This window comes from Cervus canadensis, chromosome 30 (assembly GCF_019320065.1).
Source record: "Cervus canadensis isolate Bull #8, Minnesota chromosome 30, ASM1932006v1, whole genome shotgun sequence".
NCBI classification, from domain to species: Eukaryota; Metazoa; Chordata; class Mammalia; order Artiodactyla; family Cervidae; genus Cervus; species Cervus canadensis.
In genome coordinates, this window is record NC_057415.1 from 5,738,341 (window position 1) to 5,758,879 (window position 20,539).

Genomic DNA, 20,539 nt, shown 5'->3' on the forward strand with positions numbered 1-20,539 from the left:
TCTGAGGCACTGGGCCTCCATCACTACCACTTCACTGAAACTATGAAAATTAAAGTGATCCGTGACATCCAGTCACTCCTGCTGCCAGTGACTTTCCTGTCCTCATCTTACTTGACCTCTCAGCAACATTCAACAAAGTTCACCTCCTCTCCCTGTTTAAACAACTTCCTACTCTTGAATTCTGTCACTTCCCAAACTGTTAGACTTTTCCTTATGTCACTGACCACTTTTGGTTTCTCCTTCTTCACTTGACATCAGTACATTAAACTATTCAAGACTCTGTTCTATGTTGTCCACTTTTCTGTCTATACTCTCTCCTTAAGAGATCCCTTTCATTCCGGTGTCCTTAATAAATACAGTCTAGATGCTGGTGACTTGTAAAATTTGCATCTTCGTTCCTAACATTTACTGAACTCCAAGTTTATAAATCTAAAATCCCTCTTGTACCACCACACGGAAGCCTAACAGTCATTACAAAATTAACATAGACAAAGCAGAATTCTTCATATATCATATTATAGCCAAGTCTATTTTTTCTTATTTTCCCCATTCCAGTAAATGGCCACCACAAACCAACCATTTGCTTAATCCCAAATTCTAATAGTTACTCTATTTATCCTATTTCATCATCACTTATGAAATTAATAACCGAGTCTTATCTCTTTCATCTACAAAACCTGTTTCTAACCCATTTAATTTTTCCCACTTTGCTACTAATATCTCAAGGCACTCTCCTTTCTTAAATGAATTATGATGGATTTTTAGTCTTTTCTCTTGTCTATTTGAAATCCACTCTCCACAGAGCAATTAGAAAACTTTCTAAAACACAAATCAGATCCTCTACAATGGCTTTCCACTGGATTTAGAATGAAAAGACTTTGCATTCATCTGATTTCAACCTATACCTTCAAGCTTATTATTTCCCATAGGGTCTAGCCATACAGATCTAAGTCCACTCAAAATACTAAATGTTTCAGGATCTGTCCATGTGCCTTTCTATTCCTATTTCACTCTGTTCTTAGCTCTCTATTTGGATGGCTATCTTTTTTTATACTTCACACCTCAGTAAAACTTTTTCTAACCACCTAACCTAAAATAATAAGATCATCATCATTCTCTATCACATAATCACTTTATTTTTTCATACCTTATATAAACTCCAAATAGTTCTCTTGTTCATTTAATTGCCCATCTCCCTTCCACCCATCCCATCTCTAAGTCTTTGCTGGAATACAGGCTACATGATACACCTCATCTGTTTTTTTCAGAACTGTATTCTTTGTGCCTAAGGAGAAAAAAAGCCAAATATAAACCAGAGATTATCCTGGATTATCTCAGTGGACCCAATGTAATCAAAACAGTCATGTAAGAAGGAGAAAGGAAGACCAGGGTCAAGGAGAGAGTATGTGAGGACAGAAGCAAAGGTCAAAGAGGAGATAGGAATGGTATGCTTCTGGCTTTAAAGATGGAGGGAGGAGTCAGAAGGCAACCTCTACAAACTGAGAAAGGTGACGAAGTGGGTATCCCCTAGATCCTCCAGAAGGAATGCACACCTGCCAACATCTTGATTTTAACTCAGTAAAACTGATTTAATATTTCTAATCTCTAGAACTGTAAGATAATAAATTGGTGTTCTTTAAGTAGCTAAATGTGTAGTCATTTGTTACAGCAGCAAGAGGAAAGTCATACAGTCTGTCATCATTTGGATTAACATGGTTTTTAATGTAGTAATTTCACCCCAAGAAATCTATCCTATGAAAAGTCAGAACTATGATTTCTATAAGTTTGTTGTTCAGTAGCTAAGACATGTCCAACTCTTTGAGACCCTGTGGACTGCAGTACACCAGGCCTCCCTGTCCCTCACCATCTCCTGGAGTTAAGTTCATGTCCATTGAATCGGTGATGCTATCCAACCATCTCAATCATCTCATCCTATAGCTTAAAACTGTCCATTGTTGTTCTTCAGTATTGTGTCAGCTTTCCATGTAAACTTTTTCCTTTCCATATAAACTTTAGAATAATTTGTTTATATCTACAAAATAGTTTGTTGAGATTTTGATTACAATTGCCTTGAATCTATGGATCAAACCAGGAGGGACTGACATTTTAACAATATTAAGTCTTCTAATCCATGAACACAAAATATATTTCCATTTATTTAGATTTCCTTTGATTTCTTTCATCAGTATTCTCTATCATTAAGATCCTATACATAATATTTTTTTTAGATTTGTAACTAAGCATGTTCATTTTTATGCAATGGTAAATATCATTAATTTTTTATTTCAAATTACAATTGTTCATTGCTAATATATAGAAAAAACAATTGATTTTGTGTGTAACCTCGAATTCTGCAAACTTGATAGACAGCTTAGTAGTCCAAATTTTTTTCTGATAAATTTGGGCATTATCTCCATACACAATCAGGGCTTCCCAGGTGGCACAGTGGTAAAGAATCTGCCTGCCAATGCAGGAGATGCAGGTTCAATCCATGGGTCTGGAAGATCTCCTGGAGGAGGATATGGCAACCCACACCAGTATTCTTGCCTGGAAAATTCCATGGACAGAGGAGGCTCGTGGGCTACCGTCCATGGGATCAGAGTTAGACACAACTGAGTGACTAACATTTATGGTGATAGATATTAACTAGACTTATTACGTGATTAGTTCACAATATATGCAAATGGTGAACCATATTGTTGTATACCTGAAATTAATATAATGTTATACGTCAATTAAATATGTTTAAATTTTTAATAAAATAAACATAAGTCTACTAGGACTATTTCTCTTTGTATGAGTTTTGGTAGTTGGTTTCTTTCAAAGAATTAGTCCCTGTTATCTAAGTTATCAAATTTGTGGGCACAGAATTGTTTACAATATTTCTTTATTACCTTTGCCATATCCACAGAATCAGTAGCGCTGGCCTCTGTTTCATTTTTATTACTGGTAATTTATGTCTTTTCTCTTTATTTCCTCATTAACCTAGCTATAGTTTATTGTTTTACTGATTTTTTTAAATAACCAGTTTTGATACAACAGATTATTGTTATTGTTTTCCTATTTTTCATTTCACTGATTTCTGCTCTAATTTTTATTACATCTTTTTCTGCTTGCCGTAGATTTCTTTCTCTAGTTTTCTAAGGTGGAAGATTAAGTCACTGAATTTAAATCTGCCTAATTTTCTAATATATATATTTGATATAATTACTATAAATTTCTAAGTATTGCTTTAGCTACATCCTACAAATCTTGATTTTTTATTTTGCTTTACTAAAAATGTATTTTCATTTTGAGATTTTTCTTTGGTCAATGGTTGTATAAAAATATGTTCTTCAATTTACAACTATTCTGGGAATTTCTTCCAGTTTAATTCTTTTGTAGTATGAAAATCCACTTTGTATTATTTCTATTCTTTTAAATTTGTAATCTTTTAAGGCCCAGAATATAGTTTATCTTGGTGAGTCTTCCATAAGAGTTTGAGAAAAAAGCCTATTCTCCCATTATTTGATGAAGTAATCTATAAATGTCAATTAGGTCAATTTTGATTGATAGTGCTGTTCAGGTCATCTGTCTCCTTACTGATTTCCAAGCTATTTCCAAGCTATTCCTTCAATCACTAATCAAAGAATGTTGAATTTTCTAACAATAGTGGAATTGTCAATTTCTCATTTCATTTCCATCAGTTTTTGCCTCACATATTTTAATGCTGTGCTGTTAGTTACATAAAAACTTAGGATTGATTTGTCTTCTTGGAAAATTGACTCCTTTATCACTATGTAATGCTTCTCTGTTTCCCTGATTATCTTCCTAGCCCTGACATCTACTTCCTCTGAAACTAACATAGCTACTCCAGCTTTCATGAGAGTGATATATCTTTTTCACGCCATTTACTTTTTTAACCTGAGTCTTTACAGTTAATTTCTTGTATACTATATGTAAATGGGTCCTTTATAGCTACACTTTTAGATCAATGGAGAATATGAAAATTGAAAGTATTTATTTTATCTTTATTTCTCTGATGCTCTTTTTTATATAGATTCAATTTTTTCTGTATTTTGAATGTTGTGTCATAACATTCACATTTAGTGCAATTACTGATATAGTTGGATTGATATCTACCATGTTTGTAACCACCTTCCATTCATCACATTTGTTCTGTATTTTTTTTCTACCTCTTCTTCTGACTTCTCTGATTTTAATTAAGCATTTTATATGATTCCATTTTACCCCTTCTCTTAGCATATACTTATGCCTCTATTTTTTAGCCATTGCTATTGATGCTATAGTTACTAATAAAAATTTTTAACTAATCTAAGTTCACCTTCACATAACATTATATGACCTCACACGGAGTACACATATAGGGAGGAATCCAAATTCCTTCTTCCTATCCCTCGTGAAATTGTTTTCATTCATCAATATGATATAAATCCCCTAATAAACTGTTACTCATTTATTTAAATAAAGTTATCTTTTAGATCAGCAGAGAATATGAAAAATAAAATTATTATTTTACCTTTATTTCTTCTCTGATGCTTTTTATTATGTACATCCAATTTTTCATTCTGTATCATTTTCCTCTACTTGAAGAACTTTCAACATTTCTTGCAGTAGAGGTCTGCTGCTGATAAATTCTTAGTTTTTGTTGTTGTTGTTATTTTTTCTGATAGGGTCTTTTTTTCCTCTTCACTTTGAAAGATAATGTTGTTGAATATAGAATTTCCTCTCTCAACACTTAATATTTCACACCATTCCCTTCTAACTTGCATAGTTTATGAAAAGAAGTTTGGTATGATTCTTATCCTTGCTACAGGTAAAATAATTTTCCCTCCTGGTTTCTTTCCAGAGTATCCTTTTGTTATTCCTTCCTGCAGTTTGTATGTGACATGCCCAGATGTGGTTAACTTTTGGTATTTATCCCTCAGCTTCCAAAATATCTGCCTTGTCATCTATACTTTGGAAAGCTTACAACCATAATTAATTCAAATATTTCTTCCGTTTCATCTTCTCTTTGTTCTCTTTCTGGTATTTCAATCAAGAAAAATTACACCTTTTGAAATTGTCCCACATTTCTTAGATATTCTATCTTTTCTTCATTCTTCATTCTCTTTGAATTTTAGTTTGGGAAGTTTCTATAGATCTAGTTTTAAGATCATTAATTCTTTCCTCAGTTGTGTTGAGTCCACTGGTGGCCCATTAAACACTTTCAGTTCTATTACAGTGTTTTTGATCTAACACCTGCTTTAGCTTTTTCCTTAGTTTCCATTTGCTTTTCCATTTCACATATGTTGTTATAGCTTGTCTACTTTTCACTTTTAGAGTCTTTAACAAATTAATCAGACTTATTTTAAGTGTCCTTTTTGATAATTACAACATCTCTGTGACCTGTCTGGTTCCAATGATTACTTTGTCTCTTGAGACTGTTTTTCTTGCCTTGGGCATATATTGTAATTTTCTGTTGAAAGCTGGACTTGATGTATTAGGTAATAGGAACTGAGGTAAGTAGGCCTTTGACGTGAGGATTTATATTAACTTGGCAAGGACCTTGGCTGTATTTAATGTTTTCCATAGCCAGAAGCATCAGGTTTCTTAATGTCCTTGTTTTTGTCCCCCCTGTTGACTTTGGGCTTCCTTAAGTGCTTCTCCTTGGGGAGAATCTATGCCTCAGGGCTCTTTCCATGGTAATTCACTGTAATACCAGAACTCTGTTAGTGTGATGATAAGGTACGGGGGAAGAGAAGCATTCTATCATCTTATAATTAAATCTCAGCTTTTAGCAGGACTCTGTCTCTGGTCTTTGACCTTTACAAGTGACTTTCCAGTGGTATAGCCTTTTTTCTTCCCCATTAGTTTCTCAGGCTACAATATTTCAAGTCTATTTCTTTAAAGCCCTGATCCCCCTTTGCTATATACTTACCACCTCTAGGTGATACAAGAATGGTAGAGGGTTCAAGAGTGGCAAGAACATCCTACCCCAGCTAAGACTGGCAAAGTCTCTTCCTCTGGAGAGAAGGCATTTGTTATGAAGGCAATGGTGGCTCAGATGATAAAGAATCTACCTGTAGTGCAGGAGACCCAGGTTCAATCCCTGGGTCAGGAAGAGCCCCTGGAGAAGGGAATGGCAACTCCAATATTCTTGCCTGGGAAATTCCATGGACAGAGGAGCCTGGTGAGCTGCAGTTCACGGGGTTGCAAAAGGTCGGACTTGACTGAGCAGCTAACACTTTCTCTCACTTTCTCCTAGCCAGAGTTTTGAGGAGCTTTTCCTTAGGTCTTCAGGAGGAAAACCTGGTGGAGTTCATGGAGGTGAAGCCCACAAAAGTGTGTGAGACCCTCTAAGAATGTTGCCTCCAGTTCCCAGTAATTCATCAAAATAACCACTTAAGTTTCTCACTCATTTATGACTGCAGGAGCTTCTGCAAGCAAAAGAGGTTAGGGGATTATGAGATTTAAAAACAAATACTGTAAATCTTGAGTGAAGAATTCCACCAGGAGTGATGAAATACTAAAAATAGCTCCATGACCTGAGGATTGAGGAAGTTTCTCTGGACTCTGGGTAGGAAAATAAACTTAGCAATTCTTAAGGTTGAACAATTCTTAGTAATTCTTAATGTTGAACCTGTGCTTCACACAGGTTTGACATCCAAATTTACACACCCAGAAAGAGTAGAAAAAGATATTTTAGCAATGCAGAAACAACTGTGTCAGAAGTAACTGTAATATTGTAAGTTGTGATGACAATAGAGCTTAAATATTCTCACTATACAACACAATGAAATAGTAATCAAGTGAGGTGAAGAATGTATTGTCTAACTTTATTGTGGTAATCATTTTGCAATATATATGTGTATCAAATCATATTTTACAACTGAAACTTACACAATGCTATATGTCAATTACATTTCAATAAAGCTGGGGAAAAAGAAGTAAAAAAATTAAAATAAAAACAGCTCCGTGACCTCATGGATCTCTTTACTAAAAAATTGAAAGGAAGAACCCTTCTTATTTATAACTTTGTTTTTAAATTCAAGCTTCAAGAAATATTACAGAAAGAATACAAGGAGTAATCATGACACTTTTCCAAATCAATTAATTGTTTGCCTTTAGGTAGATTCATATTAGTATATATGAATATATGTATGTGTGTTTAGTCACTCAGTCATGTCTAGCTCTTTGTGACCCTTTGGGCTATAGCCCATCAGGCTCCTCTGTCCATGGGGTTTTCCAGGCAAGAATACTGGGGTGAGTTGCCATTTTCTTCTCCAGGGGAATCTCCCTGACCCGGGGATCGAATCTGTGTCTCTTGTGTCTCCTGTATTGCAGGCAGATTCCTTACCCACTGAGTCATCAGGGAATCCCACATATGAATATATATGAATATTATTATATATAAATATAGTATGTATGTGAATATTATTATATATAAATATAATATACACATGAATATGTTATATATGAGTATTATTTTCTCTGAATTATTTGAAAGGAAGTTGGAGACATCATGTCCCTTTACCTGGTACTTCAGTGTATATCGCTTAAGAAAAAAATTAACTTACATAAACACATTACAGCTTTCAAACTCAGGAGATTTAACTTTGATACACTATATGACACTATTGAATTATCTACAGTCCATCATCGAGTTTTGCCAATTGCCCAATGACAATGTCTACCTGTTTGAAGATTACACACTGCATTTAATACCATGTCTCTGTAATTACCTTTGTAAGAAAATGACTTGAAATGCATTGGAGTAGCAGTAAGCTTGAGAAGAAATTATTTCTGTGGAAGGGAAGAGTGGCTTGGGCTGAACAAGCATCCCTTGGAGGCTTAAAGGTAAAGAAAAGGAAGAAAATGACAATTGAAATTATTGACGTTTATCAGAATCACAAAATGGGAAAACATACCGAGTCATAAGAATTATCACCAATTCAAGAAACTGCACTTTACTAACAGAACAAAGTAATTTTGATATAAGAAACCAAGAACACAATGAAACCTCTAATTCCTGCCAACATACAGCTATTAATGCTGATTCAGAAAAATGCAACATTTAAAGATGAAGAGAAAGATAACAGAAAACTGTATACTTACAAAGCCAGTCTATGAAGAAAATGAGAATAAAAATATTGCAGCTAATGTAACAATTGAAATGATTAACAGAAATGACCATCCAAATGATGAAATGAAGAAAACAGTCATGGAAAATAAGATGAAAGTACAAAATACTTAAGGATGGAATTGGAAAAATAAGTCTGACATGGTTGACAGCTATGTATGTACTAGAAATTATTAGACTTTGAAGATAAATAAAAATATAGTCTGAGCCTCCAGGTAAAAGACCAGGTTACTCACAAAAGAAATAAAATTATCTTGTTATCACACAACTTGAAAAAGTATTTTTAAATGTCAAGGAGAAAAGTGTGAGATAGTTTTAGACATAGTTAAATATTTCTTTAAATATCAAAGTTAAAAGAAAAAAAAACCCATAGTTGACAGGCTTAAAAACTCATAAAAGATTTAAAGAAAAAGAAACATTTCTTGGGGAATTTTCTAGATGACAAGTTTTATTAAACCAAGAATTTGAGGATATTGTAGCAAAAAGAATAATAACAAAATTTTGATGTATTTACCTGGACATAAGATAAAAGCAAATGTAAAGGACAAGTGAAAGGATAACATTTAACTCTTGTATAATGTAAAGAAAAAAAAATAGAAGTGATGCACTAAAATAATGGGAGAATTAAAAAAAGTACAATCTTCTCAGTTATTATCCCTAGATTATCAGTGAGAATTAGCTGATATTATTTAAAAAGGCTTCCCTGATGGCTTAGATGGTAAAGAATCTGCCAGCAATGTGGAAGATCTGGGTTTGATCCCTGGGTTAGGAAGATCCCCTGGAGAAGGGAATGGCTACCCACTCCAGTATTCTGGTCTTAAAACTGAAAGCCAAATAGTAGAAGCCTAAATAAGGAAAAGAGGATTGATGTCAGCATAGGAAAAATAATGACTAGAATAAAAATAAAGCCTTCAAACATTCAGAAAGAAACATCCAAAAAAGTAAAGAAAACACATCAAATAGAGGAAATATATAGTGAGTATGGCTTAATATCTCATAATATTTCCCTGAGAAAAGTCAGTTTTGTTTCTGTTTACAGTAATGAACAATCTGAAAAGGAAATTAAGAAAACAGCTCCATTAAAAACAGCATCAAAAAGAAATACTTAAGAATAAATCTAACAAAGTAGGTAAAAGACTTGTACACTGAAAACTAGAAAGCATTGCTGAAAGAACGTAAAGATCTAAACAAATGGAAAGACATTCTGCACTCATGGATAAGAAGAGTTGATATTATTAATATATCAATGTTAACCAGAGTGATCTACAGATTCAATGCAGTTCTCATGAAATTTTAGGAGTCCTTATAGTCAATCTTCAAAATCATATGGAATTGCAAGGGACTGTGAATCACCAAAACAACCTTGAAAAAGAAAAATAAAGTTGATGGACTCACACCTCCTGAGTTTAAAATGATCTACAAAGCTACAGTGACTAAAACAGTTTGGTACAGGCATAAGTGGAAACATATGAATCAATGGAATTGAATAGAAAATCCAGAAGTAAAATCACACACATACAATCAATTGATTTTTGACAAGTATGCCAAGGCCATTCAGTGGAGAAATAAATGGTTCTAGGACAACAAATGGTTCCAGGAAAATTGGATATTCACATGCAAAAAAAAAAAAAAAAACAATGATGTTGGACTCTTACCTAATACCACACGGAAAAATTTACCCAAAATGGACCAAAAATCTACATGTAACAACTAAATCTACAAAATTCTTAACAGAAAACACTGGGGAAAATCTTCATGACATTGGATTTGGCAAAGCATAGGCAACAAAAGAAAAAATAAATCCGCTTCATCAAAACTGAGAACTTTCATTCATCAACAGACACTATTAAGACAAAGCCCTGAAAGAGTGAAAATAATTGCACATCACATATCTAATAAGGGACTCGTATCCAGAATAAGTAGCAAATAAATGGCAAATAGATGGAGAAACAATGGAAACAGTGAGAGATTTAATTTTGAGGGGCCCCAAAATCACTGCAGATGGTGACAGCAGCCATGATATTAAAAAGACACTTCCTCCTTGGCAGGAATGGAGAAGGAAATGGCAACCCACTCCAGTATATTTGCCTAGAGAATCCTGTGGACAGAGGAGCCTGGTGGGCTGCTATCCATAGGGTCGCATACAGTCAGACACAACTGAAGCAACTTAGCATGCATGCATGCATTGGAGATGGAAATGGCAACCCACTTCAGTGTTCTTGCCTGGAGAATCCCAGGGACGGAGGAGCCTGGTGGGCTGCCGTCTATGGGGTCGCACAGAGTTGGACATGACTGAAGCAACTTAGCAGCAGCAGCAGCCTTGGCAGGAATGGTATGACCAACCTAGATAGCATATTAAAAAGCAAAGACATTACTTTGCCAACAAAGGTCCATCTAGTCAAGGCTATGGTTTTTCCAGTGGTCAAGTATGGATGTGAGAGTTGGACCATAAAGAAAGCTGAGCGCTGAAGAATTGATGCTTTTGAACTGTGGTGTTGGAGAAGACTCTTGGTTGTCCCTTGGACTGCAAGGAGACCCAACCAGTCCATCCTAAAGGAGATCAGTCCTGGGTGTTCTTTGGAAGGACTGATGTTGAAGCTGAAACTCTAATACTTTGGCCACCTTGATGCAAAGAGCTGACTCATTTGAAAAGACCCTGAAGCTGGAAAAGATTGAAGGAGAAAAGAGAAGGAGACAACAGAAGATGAAATGGTTGGATGGCATCACTGACTCAATGAGTTTGGGTAGACTCCGGGAGTTGGTGATGGACAGGGAGGCCTGGCGTACTGCTGTCCGTAAGGTTGCAAAGAATCGGACACGACTGAGGTACTGAACTGAACTGAATCACAGAGTTTAGATAAACAGTGCTAGAACCAAAATGAGGACAGGATTGATTAGTTAGGAAAGCTAGGATCAAGGAGCAACAGGAGTCAGAGATAACTGGAAAGTGGTCAGATGACTTCCTGAAATTGAGTTCTTATAACTATGACAGCCTTTCTTCTGGTCCAATATACTTTTATGGATGAACTGGGTTCTTTGAAATTAGTGCTAGTTCATTTTCAAGTGTCATTCAGAATTTTCAAGTTATGGGTTTTATGTTGCCAAATAACCATATGGCTCTTAAATTCTCAAAATCATTGTATATATTGTGTCTGAATAAATAAAGATTACATTAGTGTGACAAAGTAGAGGAGCCTCTGAAATAGAAGTCAGGAAATATGACTCTGGTAGAAATAGCTCTTTGACCTTAAACAAATAATAAACGTTTGTTTGTGCCTCAGTTTTATCACTGACAAAATGTCCAGGCTAAATATGACTGCCACAGTCAGTTCTTCAAGTTTAAAATTACATAATTACATTATATATTTATATCCTTAAAATTTTATTACTGTGGTCACTACCCTTATTATTCTTGGTATTCTCTCTCAAACAGCCCAAAAGTGCTTTGGACCAGGATTGTAAATATTGTATAGAGACAAATTGTCTGAACCAATTATATTAGCAACAGTCTGAAAAATAGAGCTATATAACCCAAATGACCCCAGAATATCTTTGAAGTCCTGCCTTAAGATATTTTGCCCTTTTTTCTTTCTTTTTCTTTTCTTTCTTTTTTCTTTTTCTTTTTTTTTTTTTGCCACATGTCTTGTGGGATCTTAGTTCCCCAACCAGGAATTGAACTGGGGCCAGGGGATGGGCTTTGGCAGTGAGCACATGGAGTCCTAATCACTGGACTGCCAGGAATTCCCCTTATTCTTTTTTAAGAGCATGGTGTCTGGCAGAATTTATCATCCTCTCCAATAAGTTGCATCTATTATCATCACTCTGCTATGTGTCTTTCTTTCTAAACAATCTTATTATTGTGGTAAAATATACCTGGCATGTATCATTTTAACCATTCGTAGGTGTATAATTCAATACATTTGCAGTGTTGTGTAACTGTCAACACTACCCATACCTATACTTGCTATTAATTTATAATATATTATTTTTGATTACAGACATCCTAATGACTATGAAGTGGCATCTAATAGCAGTTTTGATTTTCATTTTCCTAATGACTACCCATGTGAAGCATAGAGCATATTTTCTTGTGCTTATTGGTCATTTGTGTATCTTCCTTGAAGAAATACCTTTTTTAATCCAGTTTTGAAGTTAATATTTGGTTTTTTTCATTTTTATTTTTTGGTTGTTGTTGTTTTGTTGAGTTTTAGTTCTTTATTCTGGATCAGCTCAGTTCAGTTGCTCAGTCATGTCCGATTCTTTACGATCCCATGGACTGCAACATGCCAGGCCTCCCTGTCCATCATCAACTGCCAGAGCTTGCTCAAACTCATGTCCATCAAGTTGGTGATGCCACCAACTATCTCATCAGTGGACAACAGAGGATGAGATGGTTGGATGGCATCACCAACTCAATGGACATGGGTTTGGATAAACTCCAGGAGTTGGTGATGGACAGGGAGGCCTGGCATGCTGCGGTTCATAGGGTTGCAAAGAGTTGGACACGGCTGAGCGACTGAACTGAACTGAACCGACCTGGGGAGTTCATCTTTCAGTGCCCTGTCTTTTTGCCTTTTCATACTGTTCATGGGGTTCTCAAGGCAAGAATACTGAAGTGGTTTGCCATTCTGTTCTCCAGTGGACCATATTTTGTCAGAACTCTCCACCATGACCCATCCATCTTAGGTGGCCTTACATGGCATGGCTCATAGTTTCATTGAGTTAGACAACGATGTGATCCATGTGATTAGCAACCAAATATTGGCTTTTACTGCAACATAGTATTCCCCACCCGCCCATGTAGCCCATAATACTGGGTTTGGCCAAAGAAGCTCGTTAGGATTTTTCAGGAAGATGTTATGGAAAAACCCAAATGAATTTTTTGGCCAACCCAATAATTTTGTTACTTGTTCTATATATGTATGAACCATGAGGAACAACATAAGACAAGAACACATGCTTGGACTACCTGGGACTGAGCATCCCTCTTCCAATGCTTGTCAGAGGTTACAGAACATGTTAGAGGAGACAGTAAGTGCTATCTGATTTACCAATACAACCAATGTTCAAATGTACTCAGTAGCTTCAATAATAATACAGTTGTCCAGCCCTGCCTGCCCACTTGTATCTCATAACTAAGCTGTCTATTTCTGGCTGTTAGAGAATATTTTCTTATATTCAAATAAACTGTGTCTCCTTCTGACTTCTACTTCATTGGTTTCAGCTGTATTCCTTGGAGTAAAACAGAATTTACCAGCTCCATCCTCCACATGGTATCTTCGAATATTTTTAAAGATTTTAGAAGTCACCCATCTAAATCTGCTGTTCCCCATTCTGAGATAAGGGATAATTCCCTTATCTCAGAAAATGTATAAAATGAGTCTTTTTAATTTCTTAAAGTTTCTTTAACTCTTTCAAAACATCATCCAGTTCTTTCATGCTCCTCTTCAAGCGTATGCACAGAATTAGATAGAACCCTCATCCTCAGGTGTCAATGTCTGTGTCTCCTGAGAGCAAAAAGAGTAAGATGGTCTGTGTTTCAGATACAGCATCTCATTCCCATTTCTCCATTCTCCAGTTACATCACGCTGCCTCCAGCATCTTGCTCCATTTACAACTGCACCCTTTTTCAGAGCCAATGTTATTTTCTCTTCCCTAGGTGATTGCAACTCACCCTACTTGGAAAGAGCCTCTCTCTCCTTGCACGGAATTTCAGTGTTCTAGTTTCAGTACCTTATCTTTCTTCTTGGTGAAAAAAAGAAGGTAACTCCAATTCTTCCAGTAAACCTAGGGTGAAAGGTGTTTGACAAGTCTTCTGAGTGCAGTGACTAACTTTTAGCTTACATAAACATAGCTGATAATTGTTTACCACAAAAGACAAGTATGTCATATCTCCTGAAAGCTCTATTGTTTTACCATTGCTAGCAACACACTAAGATTTTTTCAAAACTAGGACCTGCCCACAATGCCCATACTGACCCTCAACCACACCTCTCAGTACTGGCTGTATCAGAATTACCTGTGAAATTTCTTAGATGTCTTTTTTAAAATGGCCCCTCTCTCAAGGATTCTTATTCAGTGTCTTCATTGTTATTGCCATTGTTAATGTGAATGTTATTTTTGAGCTCATAGGTGATTTTTCTATCTAAAGCTTGAGTTGAGAACAATGCTTGAGACTCTGAAGTTTTGCTCAATCTATTAGTTATGAGATATGGGCGAGCTGCTTAAAGAATGTGAACTTCAGTTTTTCACCTATGAAATGAAATATAAATAAATCATATTCCATAGGTTCTTAATATAATGCATGTAAAACATTTAGCACCATATTTGATGTAAAATTTATACTTGATTCATGGTTGCTACCTAGGCAAATCCTACTATGCAAATAAATGCCTACTTACCTTTTTGGTCTATCTTTACCACTTCCCCAGACTTCCCTTGTGGCTCAGATGGTAAAGAATCTGCCTGCAATGTAGGAGACCTGGGTTTGATCCCTGGGTTGGGAAGATCACCTGGAGAAGGGAAAAGCTACCCACTTCAGTATTCTGGCCTGGAGAATTCCATGGACTGTATAGCCCACTGGGTCGCAAAGAGTCGGACATGACTGAGCAACTTTCACTTTCACTTACCACTTCTCTATTCAAAGACAGAGTTAAAGGCTCCCAAATCTAGGTGCTAAGCACTTCATACAATCTCAATTATTGTACTTTTCAAACAATTGGATTATAAAGACCTAGCAATGAAATATTCCTCTGAACTTTTTATCAAAGCAGTATTCCTGAAGTCTTTAGCTCTGACAATTTTTTAATAACTATTCAAAATTATTTATTTGTGATCTTTACCAAAAACTCATAGTAGATTATACAAAACAACCAATTAAAAATCATTCTGTAAAGTATCCTTCACTAAGGGACACAAACTAATAGCTAAAGAATGAAATTTTTTAAAACATAACCTGTAAGATGCTTTGAAATCTTCTTTGAGGTGGTTTTTCTTTTTGTTTCTTTACTTAAAAAACACAAAGAAGAAGAAAGACCTCTATATTCTACTTGCAAATCCATCATATGAATTATTGGCAGATTCACTTTTGTTGGATGAGCTAATGTGATTTTCAAAACTCCCTACTGAGCTAATGTAATTACACTGGGTTCCCATTAACCAGGGTCAGCCTGAGCCGAATCCCTGCCCCTGACCTAACACAAGCTGGGGTCAGTAATGGAAGAAAATTCTGGCAGCTGCTCAATAGGGAAACCATCCCAGTCACCAGATTGTATGCAGAAGAGCAAAGCTGTGTTGGTACTGCTCTCTCATCATTTACAAAATGTCCAAAAGGATGTATATAAACATCTCAAAGACAGCGAACTTGTCATACCAGACGTAGAAAACCTCACAGTTTAACTCCCTTTTGCACACATGAGGAAGTTAGAACCTGGAAGGGAGAAACCACTAACCTTAGGTCCAGATGGTGGCATGATATTTTCAACACACCATAAGAGTTCAGATGATTTTCTAGCAAAAATGCAGGTGAGCCCAGTAAAGTGGGGGGTGGGGGGCGGCATTTGAAAGTGCCCCACCCATAAACTATGCCTCAGAGCGTAAAGATATTTCTTCTATCCTCTCTCCCCCCATCAAAAAAAGTAAGGAGAATTATGTTGTTGTTTAATTGCTAGGTCATGTCAGACTCTTTGTGACCCCGTGGGCTATAGCCCACCAGACTCCTCTGACCATGGGATTTTCCAGGCAAGAATACTAGAATGGGTTGCCATGCCCTTCTCCAGGGGATCTTCCTGACACAGGTATCAAACCATGTCTCAGGATTCTTTATCACTGAGCCACCCGGCAAGCCCCAAGGAGAATTAAAAGCAACTTAAAATTAAGACTTATTTGCAATGGTTTTCAAGTGATTAAAATGTTTACTTTTTCCCTGAGTTACTTATAATGAATTGTACAATTTTGTTTTTTCTCCTGTGTCTCGGGAACTGAAAAGGATCCCACACTAGGGAAATAAATTTGCTCCTAAACTAAGACGGGCAAACCTTGATTCCAAGCTTCTGTGAATGAAGAAGCTTTGTCCAAAAATGTCTTTACAAAAATGATTTGCATTGACAGGTAAAGCATGTTAAACACCCCAAGGATATTTTGAATAGCTTACTCTTCATATGTATCACATTCATATCTGTGGCTTAGCACTCAATACACCAAAATAGTTTCTTCCATATCTCCCGTTTTCTCCTTCTGCTCCTACCGTTCCCTCTCTTTTTTCTCCCCACACCTCTCCCTCCTGTCTCTTTGCGCGTTTCTCTCCCTCTCCATCACAAAATCACTCCCAGTTTTGTCTTCGATTGCTAATATACACCTAGCTATAAGTCAATCTCATACCTAATTCATGGTGAGCATTACAAGAAACATAAACACAAAATAAATGTATTAAAGTTGAATTAAGAAAACTGAGTAAAATTGATCAAAGAATGGTATATTTTTGATGCATTTAAAGCCATAAAAATTGATGAAAGAGTATTGGACTTAGAGGGAATTATTCTCACCAAAGAAATCCCCCAGTGGCAAAATGCCTGGATTGCTAATATGTGATTGATGAACCATACATTCATCTTAAAATTTAAATTGAAAAGAATTGATTCTGATAAAATTAACTTTCTAAAATAAAAATGAAAATGGGAAAACTGGAAATGGCTTAACTGATCTTTTAAAAAAGCAGCCACAAAATTAAATTGATTTAATATCATTTACTATTGTCTTAAAATTTTATCTGCATCATAATGGTGACTAAAATGCTTGCATTAAAATGGTGAAGTCAAAATATTCTGTACCCCATGAGCGAATGCCAATAATGATAAAAAGTTTAAGACTGGTCTAAGAGTAACTCCACAGCTTCTATCATGGTAGATAATATCTTTATCTTCAATAATAAGTATATTCAAGTTTTTTAAAGTGCCAGAAGCCTACTGTTCTCCAGAAGCTGGTGCCTAGCTCTGAATGAAAGATTTCAGTCATGACTGATGTACACGGGCAGGTCCATAGATTACAGTACATAATTTAGCCTTACAAAGTTTAGATGTCCCTTATAAATAGAAACTTCTTCTATACTGTGGTTAATGCCAGTGTTTCAGCATTCTGTCTGGCTTTTCACTGAGTTCTTAAGAAAGCAATTTCCCAAATCCTTGATCAAAGCAACAATGAAAATGGGAGAACCTACATCTATAAAGAGATATATAGGAATGAATTGACTGCTGTCTCTCCTGAGCTATTGCTGTTATGGAAAATGGCTTAAGTACACAGACAGTTGATTCATGTGGTAAGTGTGTGCACGTATGTAAATAAATATACATATGTGTATTATGTTTAAACATGAGAACATATATAGAGAATATTTTATATATATATGTAGGTATATATATATATATATAATGCACATTTTAATCACTTGTAAACCATTGCAAATAAACCTCAATTTGAAGTTGCTTCTAATTCTCCTTGCGGCTTCCCTGGCAGCTCAGTTGGTAAAGAATCTGCCTGCAATGGAGGAGAGCCAGGTTCAGTCCCTGGGTGGGGAAGATCCCCTGAGAAAGAAATGGCAACCCACTCCAGTATTCTTGCCTGGAAAATCTCATGGATAGAGGAGTTTGGTGGGTTACAGTCCATGAGATCACAAAGAATCTGACACAACTTAATGACTAAACCACCATAATGCACAATATATATAACTGACATATACATAGTTTTGTACAAATGTACACATTTTGCAGTGGGAAAGGGGGCTTTCCAGTGTGAAATAAAATTCATATTTTATGGCAAGACAAGAAAAAAAATTAGACGTAACGAATTGTCTCTCCCCTTTTTTCTCCCCTCTACTGGGCATTGCGTAAAATCTCATCAACCAAACCTCCCCATGGGCAGAAATACCTGCTCAACCAGAAACAGCAATATTCTCCTAGCACCAACAAGACAGCTGCTTCAAAAACAGCATTCCTTCCTGATCTGATAAGAGGCCATGATGACCTCCACTTTGTACCTGCAAACCTTGGTTGTGCAAACTATCTAAGTCATTTGTCTCAAAAACTTATACAACTGAGCTTTTTTACCTTAAACAGGGGGAAACAGTTCTCAGAGCTTTCTGAGAGGCTATTCCTGGATTCTAATCCACACTTCGGTTTGAATAAAATTTTCCATTTCTTTCTTAGATCAATTGATTAATTTTTTCCTCAACACCAGGCAGGGGTAGCAGCATGTTCCAAGTTTCTTCGGTAAAAAAGCAATAAGCTCAATCAGCCTCAAGTGGTGTTAAGTTTCTGGACTGTGGAAGACGAAGTTGGTGACTTCTGCATCCCTAAGTGAACATAATGGGTCTCAATGAATAACTTACTAGTTATTTTTCCTTCCACTTTTATAAGCTCAAAGCCTAACCTAAAAGCAGCTACTTTACCCTGGATGTAAATACAATATGGAGAATTACCTACTCAATTATGCAAAGAAACCAAAAGCACTAAAGTCACAGACAGCAGAGGGAAAAATGTGTGAAGATGAATGACTTAGATTGGAAGAGGAAAAAATCCATCCACCTATGAATGGCCCCAGACAAAACTGTCAAAATTAAGAACTTCTTTTCAGCTGCCCTTAATTTCTGTCTTTGTTAGATTTCCTTTCTCTTTGCTTTTTAGCTCTACCTCAGTGCTCTTAGCCTGTCACCAGGGTCAACTTTGTGTTTGATTTCAAGATTTACATTTTAAAAGTGGATATTTTCATGCTGGAGTATTTAGAAGAAAGGTTATTAATAGCTGCAATTTACTTTAAAATGCATTTAAAATAAGATACATTAAAATGGAAGGGGGCCTGGGTAGTGGGTAGATGTGTGATAAAAACAGTAGAGTAAAAGGTTAACAGTACAATCTAGGGATAGGAGGAAAGGTGTATATACATTGCTGTATGTATGAATACTTTCCTAATAAAATGCTGAAGAAACTGTGGACATATTGGACCAAATTTGGCCAGCAGAAGACTCTGCAATTTTGTTCCTGGGTCATTTTTATATGAATCTAGTGTCTTCAATAGCTTATTTGTTATCTGTTATGACATGTTCCAGTCTCATCCTGTTTATTTCCTGTTTCCACCTAGAAACAGACAATTCAGCGGAAAACAGTGTTTCAAGACGACAATCAAGGTAAGCTAGGGATACTCATTGAGACTGGGCTGGACATTGTTTTATGGGCCTTTTCAGAGGACAGAGTGGAACTGAGAAGTGGTACCTTGTGGGACACCTTCCCCCCAAGAAGTACAAAGCCCCCTTGATGTCCCCTGCCTCTTGTTTATAGAAAAGCTGATCTCCCAGGCCTCCCTGAGTCCCAAAAGAGCAAGCTCAAGTAGCTAATGCTTAGGACAATCGAGTCAAAGTCCCGGGTCTGATGTACATTCCTGAGTTGTTTTATAGGTGCTAAAGCTTCCGCGAGAGGGGAAGAGCTGACTGACTGATAACCAGACTGCAGCCGTGACAGACTGTCCCAGCTAGAGCAGTACTGAGTGTGACCAGCACAGTTCCAAAAACTGGCCTTAAGAGGATAGGATTGATGTGGTTTTCTATGTCAAAAATGTGAAAGCAGTGAATACATGATTTATGTCAAGTGGATTTGATAAAATTCAACACTGATTTTTAAAAAAATTTTAAGCCATTAGCAAACTAAAAATAAGTAAACTGCTTCACCTGATTAAAAAAATCTATAATAATACTATAGAGATTCATAACTAAGAATAAACTCGATTGCTATATCTGCTACTCTTTATTCAATATTGCACTAAAGGACCTAATTTAAGTACAGGTAAGAAAAATAAATTTCGAATTAGGGTGATGGTGGCCTCACAGAATGAGTTTGGAAGTTTACCTTCTGCAATTTTCTGGAAGAGTTTGATAAGATAGGTGTTAGCTCTTCTCTAAAAAATATGGAACGCCTCACGAATTTGCATGTCATCCTTGCGCAGGGGCCGTGCTAATCTTCTCTGTATCGTTTCAATTTTAGTATATGTGCTGCCGAAGTGAGCACAGAAAAATAAATTTAAAAAGAGAATGGGATTAGCACTGTTGTTCATAATAATCTATACTTACTTTTCAAACATCAAAATAATTGAAGATTGTTCTGCCCATATAGATAAACAGGCAAGTACAACTGTCAGAAAGAGCTACTACAGACAGATGTCAAAATCTTCCACCCTAAGAACATTACACCCTATGTCAGCATGAAGAAGTTACAGAAGACGAAACTTCATCCACAATCTAATAGAAATGGAATGATGTTCTGACAAGTGGGGATTTATAAGACCTCTTTCCAGGATGGAGCTCTCTGCAGGAGGCCCCTTTGTCTTGACAGGAACCTTAAATCAGGCACCCCCATGCTCTACTCATCTCTGGCC

At 36.2% G+C, this 20,539-nt stretch overlaps 1 non-coding gene across 1 annotated transcript; it reads right to left on the minus strand.

Moving 5' to 3' along the window:
* Window positions 1-20,065: 20,065 nt before the first annotated feature.
* LOC122432174 lies at window positions 20,066-20,172 on the minus strand. The gene has a single exon (XR_006266778.1). It is a non-coding gene; the product is annotated as a U6 spliceosomal RNA (small nuclear RNA).
* Window positions 20,173-20,539: the final 367 nt, after the last annotated feature.